We start from the raw sequence: 19,213 nt of genomic DNA, 5'->3' as shown, positions 1-19,213 counted from the left end.
TTGGAGAGACATGACACCGAGCCTACAGTACGCAATGGCGAAGGAATTTCTGCATCCCGTCATCAATGTGAGGCTGGGAGATTTAAAGCAGAGTGGCAAATGAGCATCGGTTACCAGCTGCTACACTCTCAGGAGAGGTTGCATGCAGTGAAAGTAGCCAAATGTAAGCACCAGTATCATGGATATATCCTAGCAGAATGATTCAAACAGTGTCATCCAGGCATATGCAATAGCGCAGCTCCCGTTCAATCACGAGGCAGTTCCTGAGGGGTGTACTTGAGTCTTAAGGAGAGGTCGGCAGAGACCCTGTAGTATGCAGTGACAAATGGACTTTCTGTGTCTCATCGTTAATGTGAGGGTGCGAGGGTTACAGAAAATCGGCAGCAGTGCATCGGTTACAAGGTACTCGACACACAGGAGGGTTCCCATGCTGTGGCCGCAGCCGAGTGCCAGCTTCAGTATCAAAGATATACACTAGCAGAATGAGTCCGACAGTGTCATCGATGTATATGTCATAACACAGCACCCATCGAATGGCGAGGCAATTCCTGAGGTTCCGGGTATCCTGGAGACACCTAGGCAGAGAGCCTGTTGTATGCAAAAGCGAATCAATTTCTGTGTCCCACCGTCAGTGTGAGGGTGCGTGGGTTACAGTAACTAGCTACTCGACACACAGGATAGGTTCCATGTGGTGGCCATAGCCGATTGCCAGCGGCCGTATCACAGAATGTTTCCGACAATGTCATAAATACATAGGCAACAGCACAGCAGTAGTCTGATTGAGATGCAATTCCTGAAGGGATAATTAGTGCCTTGGAGAGACGCCAGCAGAGTGCCCGTAGTATGTAACGGGGAAGCAATTTCTGTGTTCCATTGTCAATGTGAATTTGTGAGGGTTACAGTAAACTGGCAGTGGTGCATCGGTTGCAAACTACTGGACACACAGGAAAGGTTAGATGCTGTGAAAGTACGGGATCATTAGTGTCTTGGAGAGATGTCGGCAGGGAACCTGTAGTATGCAATGGCAAAGAAATTTCAGTGTCTTATCGTCAATGTGAGGTTGTGATGGTTACAGTAATCTGGAGCAGTGCCTCGGTTTCAAGCTACTGGACAAGCAGGAGTGGTTCCATTTAGTAACCGTAGCCCAATACCAGCGACAGTTTCATACATATACACTTGCAGAATGACTCCAGAAATGTCCTCGAGGCATATTGAATAGTGCAGCATCCATCTATTGGAGATGCAATGCCTGAGAGCAGCATTAGTATCTTGGCGAGACTCTGGCAGAGAACCTGTAGTATGCTAATGCAAAGCAATTTCTATACCCATCGTGAATGTGTTTGATAGTGGCAGTAAGCTGGCAGTGGGGCATCAGTTGCAGGCTACTGGACACCCAGTAGAGGTTCCATGCGGTGACTGCGGCAGAATGGCAGTGCCAGTGTCATATATATATATTGGAATATCTCTGAAAATGTCCTCGAATAATAAGAAAAAGCACAGCTTCATCTGATGAAAATGCAACCCCTGATGGCAGCATCAGGGTCTTGGAGAGTCATCAATTGAGAGACTGTTGTATGCAATGGGAAAGCTAATTTAGTATCCCAACGTCAATGTGAGGGTGCGACAGTTACAGTAAACCAGAAGTGGTGCATCGGCTACACGCTACTTACCAAGGAGAGGTTCCATGATGTGAATGTAGCAGAGTGCAAGCGCTAGTATCATATATACGTACGAGCACAATAAATCCGACAATGGCCACAATGAATATGCAATAGCAAAGCCCCCATGGAATGGAGAGGCAATTACTGACGGCAGCATTGATGTCTTGTAGAGGTGTCGGCACACAGCTTGTAGTATGCATTGGTGAAGCAAGTTCTGTGTCCCATCATCAATGTGAAGCTGAGGGGGTTATGGAAAACCTGCTGAGGTGCATCCATTACAAGTTACTGGACACCCACGAGAGGTTCTATGGGGCGACCGCAGCCGTATGCCAGTGCCAGTATCATAGATATACACTAGCAGAATGACTCTGACAGTGCCCTCAAGGCATATGCAATAGCACAGCATTCGACTACTGGCAATTCATGAGTGCAGCATTAATGTCTTGGCGAGATGTCGGATGACAGACGTTAGTATGCAACTGCGAAGCAATTTCTGTCTCCAATCGTCAATGTGATGGTGCAATCGTTACAGGAAACTGGCAGCATTGCATCAGTTACGAGCTACTGGTCACCCCAGAGAGGTCCAATATGGTACCCATTGGCGAATCTCAGCGCCAGTATCACAGATGTACAACAGCAGAATGAGTCCAGAAATGTTCTCAAGGCGTATGCAGTAGCGCAACACTCATCTTGTGATGAGGCAATTCCTGAGGACAGCATGGGTGTTTTGGAGGGACATCAGCTTATATCCCAAAGTTTGCAATGGCGAAGCATTTTCTGTGTGCCATCGTCAATGTGTCAATGTGTTTGATGGTTACAGTAAGCCGGCAGTGGTGCATCAGTTGCAGGCTACTTGGCACATAGTAGAGGTTTCATGAGGTGACTGCAGTATAATGGCAGTGCCAAAGTTATTGATACACATTATTGGAACATCTCCGAAAATGTCGTCGATTAATAAGAAAAAGCACAGCACCCATCTGATGGAAATACAGCCCCTCAGGGCAGAATGAGTGTCTTCAAGAGTCGTCGATTGAGGGACTGTCGTATCCAGTGGGAAAGCAATTTTTGTATCCCATCGTCAAAGTGAGGGTGTGAGAGTTACAGTAAACCAAAAGCAGTGGAACGGCTACAATATTTTTACCAAATAGAGGTTCCATGCTGTGAACTTAGCCGAATGCCAGCGCCAGTATACAATATATATATTAGCATAATGAATCCGACAATAGCCACAATGCATATGCTATAGCAAAGCACCCATGGAATGGCGAGGCAATTACTGACGGCAGCACTGGTGTCTTCTAGAGGTGTCGGCATAGAGCTTGTAGTTCCGTGTCCCATTGTCAATGTGAAGCTGAGAGGGTTATGGTAAACCTGCTTGGGTTCATCCGTTACAAGTTACTAGACAGCCAGAGAGGGTCTATGCAGTGACCGTAATCGAATGCCAGTGCCAGTATCATAGATATACACTAGGAGCATGATTCTGACAGTGTCCCCGATGCAGAAGCAATAGCTTGGCACTGGTTTCATGGGGAGGCAATTCCTGAGGGCAAGATTAGTATAACAGAGCATTAAGTGGGAGGGGGGGTGAGGAGGTAGGCGTAATTAATACAACAGTTCTAAGCATAATCTTATTGTAACTAACCATCCAGAAGAATCCACTGATACTCTTACAGCCAAACTTTTAAAAACAACACGAAATAACTGAATTAAACAATCTACACCTACATTTATACTCCGCAAGCCACCCAACGGTGTGTGGCGGAGGGCACTTAACGTGCCACTGTCATTACCTCCCTTTCCAGTTCCACTCGCGTCTGGTTCGCGGAAAGAACGACTGCCGGAAAGCCTCCGTGTGCACTTGAATCTCTCTAATTTTACATTCGTGATCTCCTCGGGAGGTATAAGTAGGGGGAAGCAATATATTCGATACCTCATCCAAAAGCGCACCCTCTCGAAACCTGGACAGCAAGCTACACCGCGATGCAGAGCGCCTCTCTTGAAGAGTCTGCCACTTGATTTTGCTAAACATCTCAGTAACTTTATCACGCTTACCAAATAATCCTGTGACGGAACGCGCCGCTCTTCTTTGGATCTTCTCTATCTCCTCTGTCAACCCGACCTGGTACGGATCCCACACTGATGAGCAATACTCAAGTATAGGCCGAACGAGTGTTTTGTAAGCCACCTCCTTTGTTGAAGGACTACATTTTCTAAGGACTCTGCCAATGAATCTCAACCTGGCACCCGCCTTACCAACAATTAATTTTATATGACCATTTCACTGCAAATCGTTGCCAGGGTTCTCTGAGTGGGCGAAATGCATGATCGCCAAATGAGTCCACATGACATTATTCATATGGGAGACAAGGTTTATAGAGAGTCTCTACGGGTGTGTTTGATTGACGGTCAATGATAGCAATTTGACAATATGTCAAAAAAAGCTTTACAATGAAACGTTTAATTTAATTTAATGTGGCACCTTGGCCAAGAAAAACTTTACAACCAGAAGTGAATATAACACATGCGCTCATTCTATCTAAATTACTGCAGTTCCTCATTCGTCTACATTTGCTCAATGCAAACTGTTACAAAAGAAAACACAACTATCAGACTTTGCGTCTGGAAGGGACACGAAAATAACCATCTGAATGCAGTACATATGAGTAGCATGACAAGTTTTCGTACTCCTCCACCTGCAGAGTTCTCTTAGTTAAATATACGCCACAGCTGAGCCACATAGAACACGGCCGGTATTGAGACGCCTGGGCGACGACGGTTCCAATCACCACAGCTCACAATAACTCAAAAAGGCGAATGATCGGTACTGTCCACGGTGTCACCGATACCGATCACAGGCATTTTCTGTCCAGAACACGCCGTGTAGCCGGTGACGCGGTCTGGGTTTCCGCTCCTCCGCCTCGCTCCCTGGTTGCAACCGTTCTCCTTGTAGCGCGGGAAGGTTGCGAGCGCCATTCAAAGGCGGCGGACATGTGGCGATGATACCATCGAGACATCCTACCCCACGAATCCCAAGTCCGCCTCTGAAACTTGGATCATGCATTAGCTTCACCGGCCTGGTTGGTAAACATATTCCTTGGGTTCTCTGAGTGGGCGAAGTGCATGATCACCAAATGACTCCACATGACATTATTCATATAGGAGACAAGGTTTGTAGAGTCTTTGTGGGTATGTTTCATTGAGGGCCAATGATAGCAATGTTTAAATTCACTTTCCGCAGAAAGCATAGATGACTCAGTCCACTACAACACATAATATTGCGTATCCCCACGAACATTATGTTTTAAGAGAATAAAGACCCTAAGGTATCCACATATTCAAGAATCACTATTTCCAACACAGAAACGTAACAAAAGATTTGGTTGCACCCGCCCTAGCGTACGGCTTAATGTACGATATGAGGACACGAAAAGTTCTTTTATTTTGAGGGTTTCTCACCAGCTAGGTGACTGGGGTAACGAAGGGCAAGATTTGTACAGGACCGACGAACCGGGGCAATAGCTTCCCCGTAATTTTATCCTCCGCCCGACTTACTGCACCAAAACTCTTTACCCGCCTTCAGTGTGATCGGCCGTCTACCAGCATCATAACGCATTTCCATTTGCTCGTGACTCTTCCGCAAATTCTCCCTCGCACGCTTCCAGTTGGTATCGATTTGTGCACTGTCCACCCTTTCTGGCAACAAATCATTAAGTGACCACAAATTAGCCAGGTGCGAATTAGGTTTAAAAGCAAACATTAACCTCGCGGCGATGGCATTATGGGACTCATGGGTAGCAGTATTGAAGGCTTACTCTAACCATGACAAGGAACTATACCAGCGAGTCTGATCATTATGTTGGAATGCGATCAGCGCTGCCCTCAGGTTCCGGTTCACCAGGTTTGCCATAGACGGGTTTGAATAATATGGTGTGGTGGTAGTACGAGCTATTCCCTCTTCGAAACAAAAGTTAGGGAAAGCAGTGGACTTAAAGGACATTGCATTGTCAGAAACCAACGCACTACAGGGTCCAAACACCACAAGCATACTCTGTAACCAACGGATGGAAGCTTGCGAGGTTACATTGTGGGTAGGCATCAGCCAGCAAAAACGCGTGAACTTCCATCTTTTCGAACGCGGAAGCGGTCCTACATAGTCAATATACAACCTCTCCATGGGCTCCCTCGCCTCTTCCGAAGATAAGAACCCTTGCCTGGCGTTCCCCACTGGCTTGCTAAACCCACACTTTTATATTCTGATACAATTTGCTTTATCTGCTGCTCCATGCCTTTCCAAGTAAAATGCTCCTTAATTTTCATGCGAGTCTAAAAAATCCCCGTGTCCACCTACTGCTGCTTCATGACAGTATTTGAAGACCATAGGGGTCAAAGTTTGAGGCAGCCCTATCTTGGGGTCACACTTCCCACGCGTCACACAACACAAAACGTTCCCCTTTAGGCAATAGGACCTAACAACCTCCCCACGTTGTATTCTCGTTTAAGCTTGTGCAGTATGGGATCTTCTTCCTGCTGCAGAGTGATGTGTTTGAACAGCCATGGCAACCCGCTGAAAATGGCACAACTGTGCTCATTGAACTCTCGCGACAGAACTTCATCACCCAGAACCACACTGCTGCAGCTATCCCGACCGCTGGCCTCTCCGAAACCTCCCTCTTCGACTGCTGCTCCTCGAACTACGGCTCGAACATTCGGCTTGAGCTGTCAGCCATGACATTTTCCCGGTCCCTGATATGCTTAACCCTGAACTTGAACGCCGAAATTCGTTTCGCCCACCTCGCTATTCTGCCTGTTCGCCTCAGTCTTGCAAGCAGCCAATCAAGGGGTTGATTGTCCGTTTCCAACGGAAATGGTTGGTGTTCCGGATATAATTTAAATTTTTCGACCGTGAATAGGACTATTACGGCCTCAAGTTCGTATACGGAATACTTTGCTTCTAACGGAGAAAGACAACGTGAAGCGTAAGCGATTGGGCGTCTTCCCGATTCTTCTTCTTGCAACAGTTCAGGAGCAACTCCCGACGTGGAGGCATCAGTCTGAACTATAAAACTCCTTGTTGAAATTGGCCATCGCTAACACGGGGGCGGTTGCCAACGCTTTCTTTAAAGCCTCGAATGATGCCTGCTGTGAAGGTCCCCACTCAAATTTTCTACTCCTCTTCCGAAGCTCGTTTAAGGGGGCAGCTAACTCGGCAAAATTAGGAATGAATTTTCGAAATAAATTAATCATTACTATAAAACGAGCCACGGCCTTCTCATTTTTAGGGGTTGCGAACGAATAAACGGCCTCATTACGACTTTGGTCAATTCGCACTGTGTTTTGGGGGACAATATGCCCAGAAAGGATATTTCAGGCTGCGCGAATTTGACTTTAGATGGCTTGACAGTACATCCGGCTTTTCGCAACCTTTGGAGTACCTCCCCAAGATGCATAACATGTTCTTCAAAACTCTCACTAAAAATCACCAAATCATCCAAATAACGATAACACACTCAAACTTAAAATCCGAAAAAACTCTGACGAGGATACCGGGCAACACAGCTGCACCTGTTGATAATCTAAACGTAAACAATTGTACTCATAAAGTGACCAGTAGGTCGAATAGGCTGTCACGTGTTTGGATTCTTCCGATAGAGGCACTTGATAACACGCCTGCTTCAAATCGAAGATAGTAAGAACCATTGCCTTGTGGAACCAGGAAAACACGAATGCAAATCAGGGAGTAGCACAACGTTTTTATTAAGCGCCCTATAATCCACCATCGGACGCTCTCTCCCCTGCGGTTTGGGCACCACAAATATAGGTAAGAAGTATGGAGATTTAGACGGTCTAATCACTCCGTCCTGCAACATTTCCCGAATAGTTTCTGTTAATGCTTTCATACGAGGCGGGGATAACCTCTATGGTGGGCACCTTACGGGAACGTTGTCCGTTATTCGATCTTATACTCGGCTTCTTTAATCTCACCTAATTGATCGCTTAGCACATCGCTGAACTCGGTACACAACTCGACATTCTGCTGTCTCTGCTCCGGCAGAAAATGCTCCGGGTCATACGCGGAAATGGTTTCCACATCGTTCATTACGTGTTTGGAAGCGCTAATGTACACGATTTTTACAGAACTTTTAAGGCTTTTCCCTGGCAAGCTCGAAATAAAACTTCTTCCGACCCTACTGGCGCACCAGACCTACCTTCCTGATAAAATTGGCACCCAACATAGCCGGTACCGACGGATAACGCGCAACTTGGACAGGAAATTTCCACGTAAACTCACCGATTCGGATCTTGGCCTTAATTGTCCCCAAAATTTGCATTTGCTCTGAGTTGGTCCAGTAGGCAATAGCCAATTTTGTCTCATACGTCCGGCAGCTTGCAGTGTCCGCGGTGTGCGGACACCCATCTTTCATCCACTAAAGATGCGGAACTACCGGTGTCCAGCAGAGCACACACGGGTTCCTCATTTAGTGCTGCGCAAAACATAAGGAACTCTATCGTCGGGAACCGTTTCAATTCTCCTACAGAACCCCCTACCACGCGATCCCCGCTTACAATACAGTCCTAAATTCTTGTCTTTCCCCTTTTCAGGACAATTCTCGGCAGTATGTCCCCTGAAACTTCCTGGCAGATCAAATCTGTTGGACCTAGACTCGAACTCGGGACCTTTGCCGAGAGTCGCAGTCCGGCACACAGTTTTGATCTTCCAGGAAGTTTCATATCAGCGCATACTCCGCTGCAGAGTGAAAATCTCATTCTGAATATGTCCCCTGTTCTTGCACTTGGAACACCTTACTGTAGGACAGTTTCTAACAACTTGCCCACCGTTCTTACACTCAAATCACTTTACTCCCATGGAACCAGCCTGTCGTATGGCGCTAAAAAAATGGCTCTGAGCACTATGGGATTTAACAGCTGAGGTCATCAGTCCCCTAATTAAACCTAAACGTGTATCCACAGGACATGTGGCCTGTAATTGAAGAAGTGTCATGATGATCTCTCCATTGGCAAAAGATTCCGGAATAGCCCCATTCGGATCTCCGGGAGGGGACTGCCAAGGGGGAGGTTACCATGAGAAAAATATTGAATAATCAACGAAAGGATAACGTTCTACGAGTCGGAGAGTGGACTGTCAGAAGCTTGAACGTGGTAGGGAAACTAGAAAATCTGAAAAGGGAAATGCAAAGGCTCAATCTAGATATAGTATGGGTCAGTGAAGTGAAGTGGAAGGAAGACAAGGATTACGGGTCAGATGAGTATTTGGTAACATCAATAGCAGCAAAAAATGGTTTAACAGGTGTAGGATTCGTTATGAATAGGAAGGTAGGGCAGAGGGTGTGTTACTGTGAACAGTTCAGTGACCGGGTTGTTCCAATCAGAATCGACAGCAGACCAACACCGACAACGATAGCTGAAGATGAACAGATAGAGAAAGTGTATGAGGATATTGAAAGGGTAATGCAGTATGTAAAGGGGGACGAAAATCTAATAGTCATGGGCGACTGGAATGCAGTTGTAGGAGAAGGAGTAGAAGAAAAGGTTACAGGAGAATATGGGCTTGGGACGAGGAATGAAAGAGGAGAAAGACTAATTGAGTTCTGTAACAAGTTTCAGCTAGTAATAGCGAATACCCTGTTCAAGAATCACAAGAGGAGGAGGTATACTTGGAAAAGGCCGGGAGATACGGGAAGATTTCAATTAGATTACATCGTGGTCAGACAGAGATTCCGAAATCAGATACTGGATTGTAAGGCGTACCCAGGAGCAGATATAGACTCAGATCACAATATAGTAGTGATGAAGAGTAGGCTGAAGTTCAAGACATTAGTCAGGAAGAATCAATACGCAAAGAAGTGGGATACGGAAGTATTAAGGAATGACGAGATACGTTTGAAGTTCTCGAACGCTATAGATACAGCAATAAGGAATAGAGCAGTATGCAGTACAGTTGAAGAGGAATGGACATCTCTAAAAAGGGCCATCACAGAAGTTGGGAAGGAAAGCATAGGTACAAAGAAGGTAGATGCGAAGAAACCATGGGTAATAGAAGAAATACTTCAGTTGATTGATGAAAGGAGGAAGTACAAACATGTTCCGGGAAAATCAGGAATACAGAAATACAAGTCGCTGAGGAATGAAATAAATAGGAAGTGCAGGGAAGCTAAGACGAAATGGCTGCAGGAAAAATGTGAAGACATCGAAAAAGATATGATTGTCGGAAGGACAGACTCAGCATACAGGAAAGTAAAAACACCCTTTGGTGACATTAAAAGCAACGGTGGTAACATTAAGAGTGCAACGGGAATTCCACTGTTAAATGCAGAGAAGAGAGCAGATAGATGGAAAGAATACATTGAAAGCCTCTATGAGGTTGAAGATTTGTCTGATGTGATAGAAGAAGAAACAAGAGTCGATTTAGAAGAGTATTAGAATCGGAATTTAAAAGAGCTTTGGAGGACTTACGGTCAAATAAGGCAGAAGGGATAGATAACATTCCATCAGAATTTCTAAAATCATTGGGGGAAGTGTCAACAAAACGACTATTCACGTTGGTGTGTAGAATATATGAGTCTGGTGACATACCATCTGACTTTCGGAAAAGCATCATCCACACAATTCCGAAGGCGGCAAGAACTGACAAGTGCGAGAATTATCGCACAATCAGCTTAACAGATCATGCATGGAAGATGTTTACAAGAATAATATACAGAAGAATGGAAAAGAAAATTGAGAATGCGCTAGGTGACGATCAGTTTGGCTTTAGGAAAAGTAAAGGGACGAGAGAGGCAATTCTGACGTTACGGCTAATAATGGAAGCAAGGCTAAAGAAAAATCAAGACACTTTCATAGGATTTGTCGACTTGGAAAAAGCGTTCGACAATATAAAATGGTGCAAGATGTTCGAAATTCTGAAAAAAGTAGGGGTAAGCTATAGGGAGAGACGGGTCATATACAATATGTACAACAACCAAGAGGGAATAATAAGAGTGGACGATCAAGAACGAAGTGCTCGTATTAAGAAGGGTTAAGACAAGGCTGTAGCCTTTCGCCTCTACTCTTCAATCTGTACATCGAGGAAGCAATGATGGAAGTAAAAGAAACGTTCAGGAGTGGAATTAAAATACAAGGTGAAAGGATATCAATGATATGATTCGCTGATGACATTGCTATCCTGAGTGAAAGTGAAGAAGAATTAAATGATCTGCTGAACGGAATGAACAGTCTAATGAGTACAGAGTATGGTTCGAGAGTAAATCGGAGAAAGACGAAGGTAATGAGAAGTAGTAGAAATGAGAACAGCTAGAAACTTAACATCCGGATTGATGGTCACGAAGTCAATGAAGTTAAGGAATTCTGCTACCTAGGCAGTAAAATAACCAATGACGGACGGAGCAAGGAGGACATCAAAAGCAGACTCGCTATGGCAAAAAAGGCATTTCTGGCCAAGAGAAGTCTACTAATATCAAATACCGGCCTTAATTTGAGGAAGAAATTTATGAGGATGTACGTCTGGAGTATAGCATTGTATGGTAGTGAAACATGGACTGTGGTAAAACCGGAACAGAAGAGAATCGAAGCATTTGAGATGTGGTGCTATAGACGAATGTTGAAAATTAGGTGGACTGATAAGGTAAGGAATGAGGAGGTTCTACGCAGAATCGGAGAGGAAAGGAATATGTGGAAAACACTGATAAGGAGAAGGGACAGGATGATAGGACATCTGCTAAGACATGAGGGAATGACTTCCATGGTACTAGAGGGAGCTGTAGAGGGCAAAAACTGTAGAGGAAGACAGAGATTGGAATAGGTCAAGCAAATAATTGAGGACGTAGGTTGCAAGTGCTACTCTGAGATGAAGAGGTTAGCACAGGAAAGGAATTCGTGGCGGGCCGCATCATACCAGTCAGTAGACAGATGACAAAAAAAAAACCTAAGGACATCACACACATCCATGCCCGAGGCAGGATTCGAAACTGCGACCTTAGCGGTCACGTGGTTGCGGACTGAAGCGCCTAGAACTGCTAGGACACACCGGCCGGCTTGTGACGCTACAGTTATCCAGCTCCTGCTGTTTAGAACCGTTTCCCTTACCCCGTTGTTGGTCGGCGCAGACGAGAGCATGTACCCTGTTTATCAATCCATTTAATTGCCTAAATCTCTGCGGCCGTTCACAAAACCGAGCCCTGCAACGGTCGCTAGGACGCATCTCTGGAGAATATTTTCGACTACCTCCGCTTCACTATAATAGATATAAGCCTCTGGCACTATCCTTTACCCTTTTAACATACTTCTCTTACGGCTCGTTGTCGTGCTGGGCTTCAAGATATCTTCTACCAATAGCTCCAGGTCGCACTCAGGGTGACAATTATGGCAGATTAACTCCCGAAATGCACTGAACGACAACCCACGACGCCTAGCGTCCGTTAACCGTTGTTACAGACGCCCACTCACTTTTGGACTCAATAACTGAAAGATGACAAGAAGTCAAGTCAAAAAACTCCCCTCTATCCTTTAACCGTGACAGAAAACGGAAAGCGCAAAGTAGCTGATCAACTGAATCTAGTGATTACGTTCTTGCCTCCCGTAGTAATTTTTCCAAAGGGTTGGCAACCTAACAAAAATATCAGAACCTTTAATAGCAGGAACAGAAGGGGCCTCACTCACAACTTGTTCTAAGGTAGGCTGAGATAATTTCCCGCCCATGGCATCTCCTCCAAGTACTAACGTCCCCTGGGTACGTCCTGTTCAGACAATTCTTTACACTGGGTGTGGGCCGGGTTGACGGTCTACAGATCCTGCGCCCTACCAACATAGTGTATAATCCGAGCTCTCACTATTAATCCGTGACCGTGACGGCTCACTGAATTCAAAGAAGGGAACTGACCTAGCGCACACTTAACGCTGGATACGGCGTCACTCACCTCGCTTCCCTCCAGCTGCGGCGGTCCAACCGGACGGTCGACAACTTCCCGCAGCCGCCGCGCTAACTCTGCCACACTGCCCGATGTATCCGCTCCCCGTACACTTACTTCGTACCACAGTTCCTCCTTCCGCAACTCCTACACCCCAATCACTTCTCTGGCTGACATGCTGAAACAATACAACACCAAAGTACTATCGACTTTACAAAATATAACGCAGCTCAATTTTAGTGAACTGTCACTAAAAAAATAATATACTTCGTACCACCACCACGTCTTCACACCACAACCACGCCCTCTGCTACCATAGTGTAACAGAGCATTAAGTGGAAGGACTGGGGGTGAGGTGGTAGGCGTCATACGGCAGTTCTAAACATAATTTTGTTGCAACTAACCATCCAGAAAATCCACTGACACTCTTAAAACCAAACGTTTTAGAAACACTAAATAATTTATTTAAAACAATATGTCAAATAAACTTTACAATGAATTTGTTTAATGTGGTACTTGATGGTTCAAATGGCTTTGAGCACTATGGGACTTAACATCTGAGGTCATCAGTCCCCTAGAACTTAGAAGTACTTAAACCTAACTAACCTAAGGACACCACACACATCCATGCCCGAGGCATGATTCGAACCAGCGGCCGTAGCAGTCGCGCGGTTCCGGACTGAAGTGCGTAGAACCTCGCGGCCACCGCGGCCGGCCCTTGGCCAAGAAGAACTTTACAACCAGAAGTGAATATAACACATGCGCTCATCCTATGAAAATTACTGCAGTTCCTCATTCGTCTACATTTGCTCAATGCAAAAAGTTACAAAAGAGAACAGCTATCACACTTTGTCTCTGGAAGGGACACGAAAATAACCATCTGAATACGGCACATATGAGTAGCATGACTAGTTTTCGGACTCCCCCTCCTGCAGAGTTCTCTTAGTTAAATATACGCCACAGGTGAGCCACATAGAACACGGCCGGTATTCAGACCCCTGGGGGACGACCGATCCAATCACCATAGCTGACTATAACTCAGAAAGATGGATGATCGGTACTACCTATGCTGTCACCGATACCGATGGTATCTTCTGTCCGGAACACGTCGTGTAGCAGGTTAACGCAGTCTGGAGCTCCGCTGTTCCGTCTCGCTCCCGGGGGTTGCAACCATTCTCTTCGAAGTTGGCTCTGGGCGTCCTTCGTGACAGTCTGCAGAGGGCGCCACCTGAGTGGCATTGGTCGCGCCACACTGTAGTGCCGGCGCGGGAAGGTTGCGCGCAACATTCAGAGGCGTCGGACGTGTGACGATGGTACCATTGGGACAATTAGTGATTTGGTCGGCAGAGAGCCCGTAGTACGCAGTGGCGAAGCAGTTTCTGTGTCCAGTCGTCAATGTGAGGGTGCGTAGGTTACAGTAAACAGGCAGGGGTGCATGGGTTACAAGCTACCGGACACACAGAAGAGGTTCGATGCGATGAACATACCGGAGTGCCAGTGCCAGTATCATAGATATACAAAAGCAGAATAAGACAGTGAGCGTGAGGGATGTGCAATAGCGCAGCATCCGTCTGATGGAAATGCAAATCCTTAGGGTAGCATAATTGTCTTGGAGAGACGTCGGCAGAGACAATTTAGTATGCAATAGCGAAGCAGTTTCTGTGACCCAACGTCAATGTAGGGTGCGACGGTTATAGTAAACCAGCATCAGTGCACTGGTTACGTGCTACTGGACCCCAGGAGAGGTTCGATGTGGTGACCGTAGACGAATGCCTGCGCGAGTATCGTAGATATACACTACCAGAAGGACTCCGACAATGTAATCGACTCATAAGCAATAGTACAGCACCCATCTGATAGAGATGCAATTCCTGATGGCTGCATTAGTGTTTTGAAAAGCCGTTGGCAGAGAGCCTGTAGTATGCAATGGCAATGTGAGGGAGAAAGGGTTGCAGTAAACCTATACTGGTGCATCAGTTACGGGATACTAGACACCGTGGAGAGGTTCCATGAGGTGACCGTAGCCGAAAGGCATTATAGATATATACAACCAGAATGTCTGCGACAATGTCCTTGAAGCATATGCAATAGCGCAACACTCGTGTAATGGCGAGGCACTTCATGAGGGCAACATTAGTGTCTTGGAGAGAAGTCGGCAGAGAGCCTGCAGTATGCAGTGGCGAAGCAACGTCTGTGTCCCATCGTCAGAGGGTTGGAGAGTTTGAGTAAACCGGCAGCGGTGCATCAGTTACAAGTTGCTGGACACACAGGAGACGTCCGGATGTATGGGGAAACAAATGCTGCCTTTGTGTTGTCATCGACCATGTATGGTGACGCCATTACGTATACAAGGTCCACTGGAGTAGGCGATTGCCGGCCGCTGTGGCCGAGCGGTTCTAGGTGCTTCAGTCTGGAACCGCGCGACCGCTACGATCGCAGTTTCTAATCCTGCCTCAGGCATGGAATTGTTTGATGTCTGATCACCCCAGATGTTAAGCCCCATAGTGCTCAGAGCCATTTGAACGATTTTCAGTAGGCGACCAGTGATCACAGTCACTTCTGCGGGCTTGTGTAAAGTTTTATCGCCTGTGCTGGAGGAAGACTATACTGACTACCAGTCACAAGAAGATGGTTCCCGTGTTGTTGGTTGATAGGGGTTGATACACTGTTTTTTTGCTGTAACACATCGAAGCAGCCTATGGCTACAGCTGTGTACACAGCCATGCATTGTTGTTCTGCCATGCCTCTGTGGTCTATGTCTGGTTCTAAACCGACGTTAACGCGTTTTGATTCACTGGTTCTCACAGAAAGCTGGACGTCACATGGTGTAAACTATGCTGCTCCCACACACACACAGGATGGTTGACACAACAGAAGCAATGTTTCGTACTGGCAAAAACGTTGAAGACATCGCAACATATGGAAACTGGAAGAGTTTGCGGCATTCTGTAGCGTTTCCAAACAACTGTCCAAACCTCTACATTTAATCTCCACAGAAGTCTCTGTGTTGTGTTTCGAAGAGGCCAAGAGCATTGATTTCTCGTACTGCAGCTACACTACTGGCCATTAAAATTGCTAAACCACGAAGATGACGTGCTACAGACGCGAAATTTAACCGACAGGAAGAAGATGCTGTGATATGCAAATGATTAACTTTTCCGAGCATTTACACAATGTTGGCGCCGGTGGCGACACCTACAACGTGCTGACATGAGGAAAGTTTCCAACCAATTTCTCATACACAAACAGCAGTTGACAGGCGTTGCCTGGTGAAACGTTGTTGTGATGCCTCGTGTAAGGAGGAGAAATGCGTACCATCATGTTTCCGACTTTGATAAAGGTCGGATTGTAGCCTATCGCGATTGCGATTTATCGTATCGCGACATTGCTGCTCGCGTTGGTTGAGATCCAAAGACTGTTAGCAGAATATGGAATCGGTGGATTCAGGAGGGTAATACGGAACGCCGAGCTGGATCCCAACGGCCTCGTATCACTAGCAGTCGAGATGACAGGCATCTTATCCGCATGGCTGTAACGGATCGTACAGCCACATCTCGATCCCTGAGTCAACAGATGGGGACGTTTGCAAGACAACAACCATCTGCACGAACAGTTCGACGACGTTTACAGCAGGATGGACTATCAGCTCGGAGACCATGGCTGCGGTTACCCTTGACGCTGCATCACAGTCAGGAGCGCCTGCGATGGTGAACTCAACGACGAACCTGGGTGCACGAATGGCAAAACGTCATTTTCTCGGATGAATCCAGGTTCTAGAATTAATCCAGGTTCTGTTCACAGCATCATGATGCTCGCATCCGTGTTTGGCGACATCGCGGTGAACGTACATTGGAAGCGTGTATTCGTCATCGCCATACTGGCGTATCACCCGGCATGATGGTATGGGGTGCCATTGGTTACACGTCTCGGTCACCTCTTGTTCGCACTGACGGCACTCTGAACAGTGGACGTTACGTTTCAGATGTGTTACGACCCGTGGCTCTACCCTTCATTCGATCCCTGCGAAACCCTACATTTCAGAAGGACAATGCACGACCAGATGTCTCACCAATTGAAAACGTCTGGTCGATGGTGGCCGAGCAACTGGCTCGTCACAATACGCCAGTCACTACTCTTGATGAACTGTGGTATCATGTTGAAGCTGCATGGGCAGCTGTACCTGTACACGCCATCCAAGCTCTGTTCGACTCAATGCCCACGTGTACCAAGGCCGTTATTACGGCCAGAGGTGGATCTATGCACCTAAATTGCGTGAAAATGTAATCACATGTCAGTTCTAGTATAATATATTTGTCTAATGAATACCCGTTTATCATCTGCATTTCTTCTTGTTGTAGCAATTTTAATGACCAGTAGTGCATTTACGTGATCATTGCTGAAACTTGTTACAGAACTCAATTAGTCTTTTCCGTACTGGCCATCCCTGGAACGTGTTACTCCCACCAACACTCTCTCCACCCCAAAAAAGTGGTGTCAGTCATTATGTGGTAATCAGCAGCATACCAGTGGACGGTTGGGATGGAGAAGACAGCATTACTATAGGACGATGTACTGTAATAAGCACCAGTGTTACAGTGCGATCGGTTTTAGCAATTTTACCAGGTTTTCCGTAATTTCAGCGCCAATGAAGGACATGGCAGCTCGCTTTCCAATTTCTGTATCATTTCTAAACCATCCCACCGCTACTTTCAGAGTACCATAAACCACACTGTAAATGTAAATAAATGACTGTACACATTCATGGTTAGTTCTCGGACATACACTCCAAAGTATACCAACAGCGTGCTATACTAATGGAGTTAGGTTATCTACTTATTTCTAGCAGTTTGATCATAGTGCAGAATTTATGATTATGATTGGCCATGTTTACCTGTGTGGATGGGAGTCACAGAGCACTTTCGTATTCATAAGCTTAAGTTGGAGATTAAAAGATCTCTCCGGATTGTCTTCGACCAGCCTTCCCTGCAGCACTGTCGCACATATAATGTGCAACTGACCAGACTATACCCGCTACATTCAACGTCTCGTGAAGGAAGAGAGCGAACTGAGTCCGTAGCTGTTGTTCAGGAAAGACTGTTCTGCACTAATCTTACTGACGGCACCTATCCAAGTGCACAGGACCTCTCCAGATGCGTGCATGTCGAGGAGGGTAGTAGCTCTTATCGGTGTACAGTAGATATGAAAGTGTTGTGGTGATTTAACAGACAGTTAAAAAGAAACGTGTGGTTTATGCATCCAGTCCGACGGAGCTTGAAGCACTTTATGGTTCAAATGGCTCTGAGCACTATGGGACTTAACTTCTGAGGTCATCAGTCCCCTAGAACTTAGAACTACTTAAACCTAACTAAACTAAGGACATCACACACATCCATGCCCGACGCAGGATTCGAACCTGCGACCGTAGCGGTAGCACGGTTCCAGACTGTAGCGCCTAGAACCGCACGGCCACCTCGGCCGGCATGCGTTTTGTGTATATCACCTTTGCTATCAATTCTAAAGTACTGTTCTAGTGTTTTGGGTTAGTACCAAGAAGGTATTAGCAACAGAGAAATGATCGTAGAACATAAGCACACGCACTGCTAAGGCTACATGGTTCTGCACTTAAACAAGCTATAATGTCAAAGCCATGTGGCTTCCGAAATATTAGTAACGCGGAGTGCAACCCTCTTAATACTCTAATGCAGGACATTTATGTCCAAAATCTGAGACACATCCACCCTGCAAGGTTTCTGTCCCACTCACTATAGTGACAAACTTTAAGATGAGAAACATACTTCCTTCTACCCTAAAGAAAAACATAGATTCCGTGTGATACATGTAAAACACGGCTTTCAGGAGTCCTATAGAGCCGGCCGCGGTGGCCGTGCGGTTCTAGGCAGTTCAGTCCGCAACCGCGTGATTGCTACGGTCGCAGGTTCGAATCCTGCCTCGGGCATGGATGTGTGTGGTGTCTTTACGTTAGTTAGGTTTAAGTAGTTCTAAGTTCTAGGGGACTGATGACCTCAGATGTTGAGTCCCATAGTGCTCAGAGCCATTTGAACCTTTTTTTTTTTTTTTTGAGTCCTATAGAGCCCATTGCTGATATCCGACTTTGGTTCAGAAATTATGCTATGCTTGCATCAGTCCAATAAAATGATCGCCACCAATGGATTATGCATCTTATAAGGCAACAGACAAATGCATAGCACCTGTTTGACATATGACATTGTACTGGATGCTTTCTCAGAAAATTATTTTGAACAATTAGTTCATGAGCCCACTGGTAGCGTAAATGGTTGCGAAAGCATACTTGATCTCTTAGCAACAAATAATTCTGGGGAAATAGTCAGTATCGTGACGAATACAGGAATTAGCGACCACAAGGCAGTTGCTGCTTGGTTGAATTCCGTAACACCTACAACCATCAAAAAGAAACTCAAAGTACATCTATTTAAAACAGCTGATAAAAATGCTCCTAGCCTTTTTTTAAGAGACAGTCTTCACTCCTTTCGATCTGATCATGTAAGCGCAGAAAATTTGTGGAATGATTTCAAGGAGGAAGTATCGACAACAATTGAGAGATATATACCACATAAATTAGTAAGTGATGGTTCTGTTCCCCCATGGTAC

Source organism: Schistocerca piceifrons, chromosome 7 (assembly GCF_021461385.2).
Source record: "Schistocerca piceifrons isolate TAMUIC-IGC-003096 chromosome 7, iqSchPice1.1, whole genome shotgun sequence".
NCBI classification, from domain to species: Eukaryota; Metazoa; Arthropoda; class Insecta; order Orthoptera; family Acrididae; genus Schistocerca; species Schistocerca piceifrons.
This window is presented reverse-complemented; position numbering follows the sequence as displayed.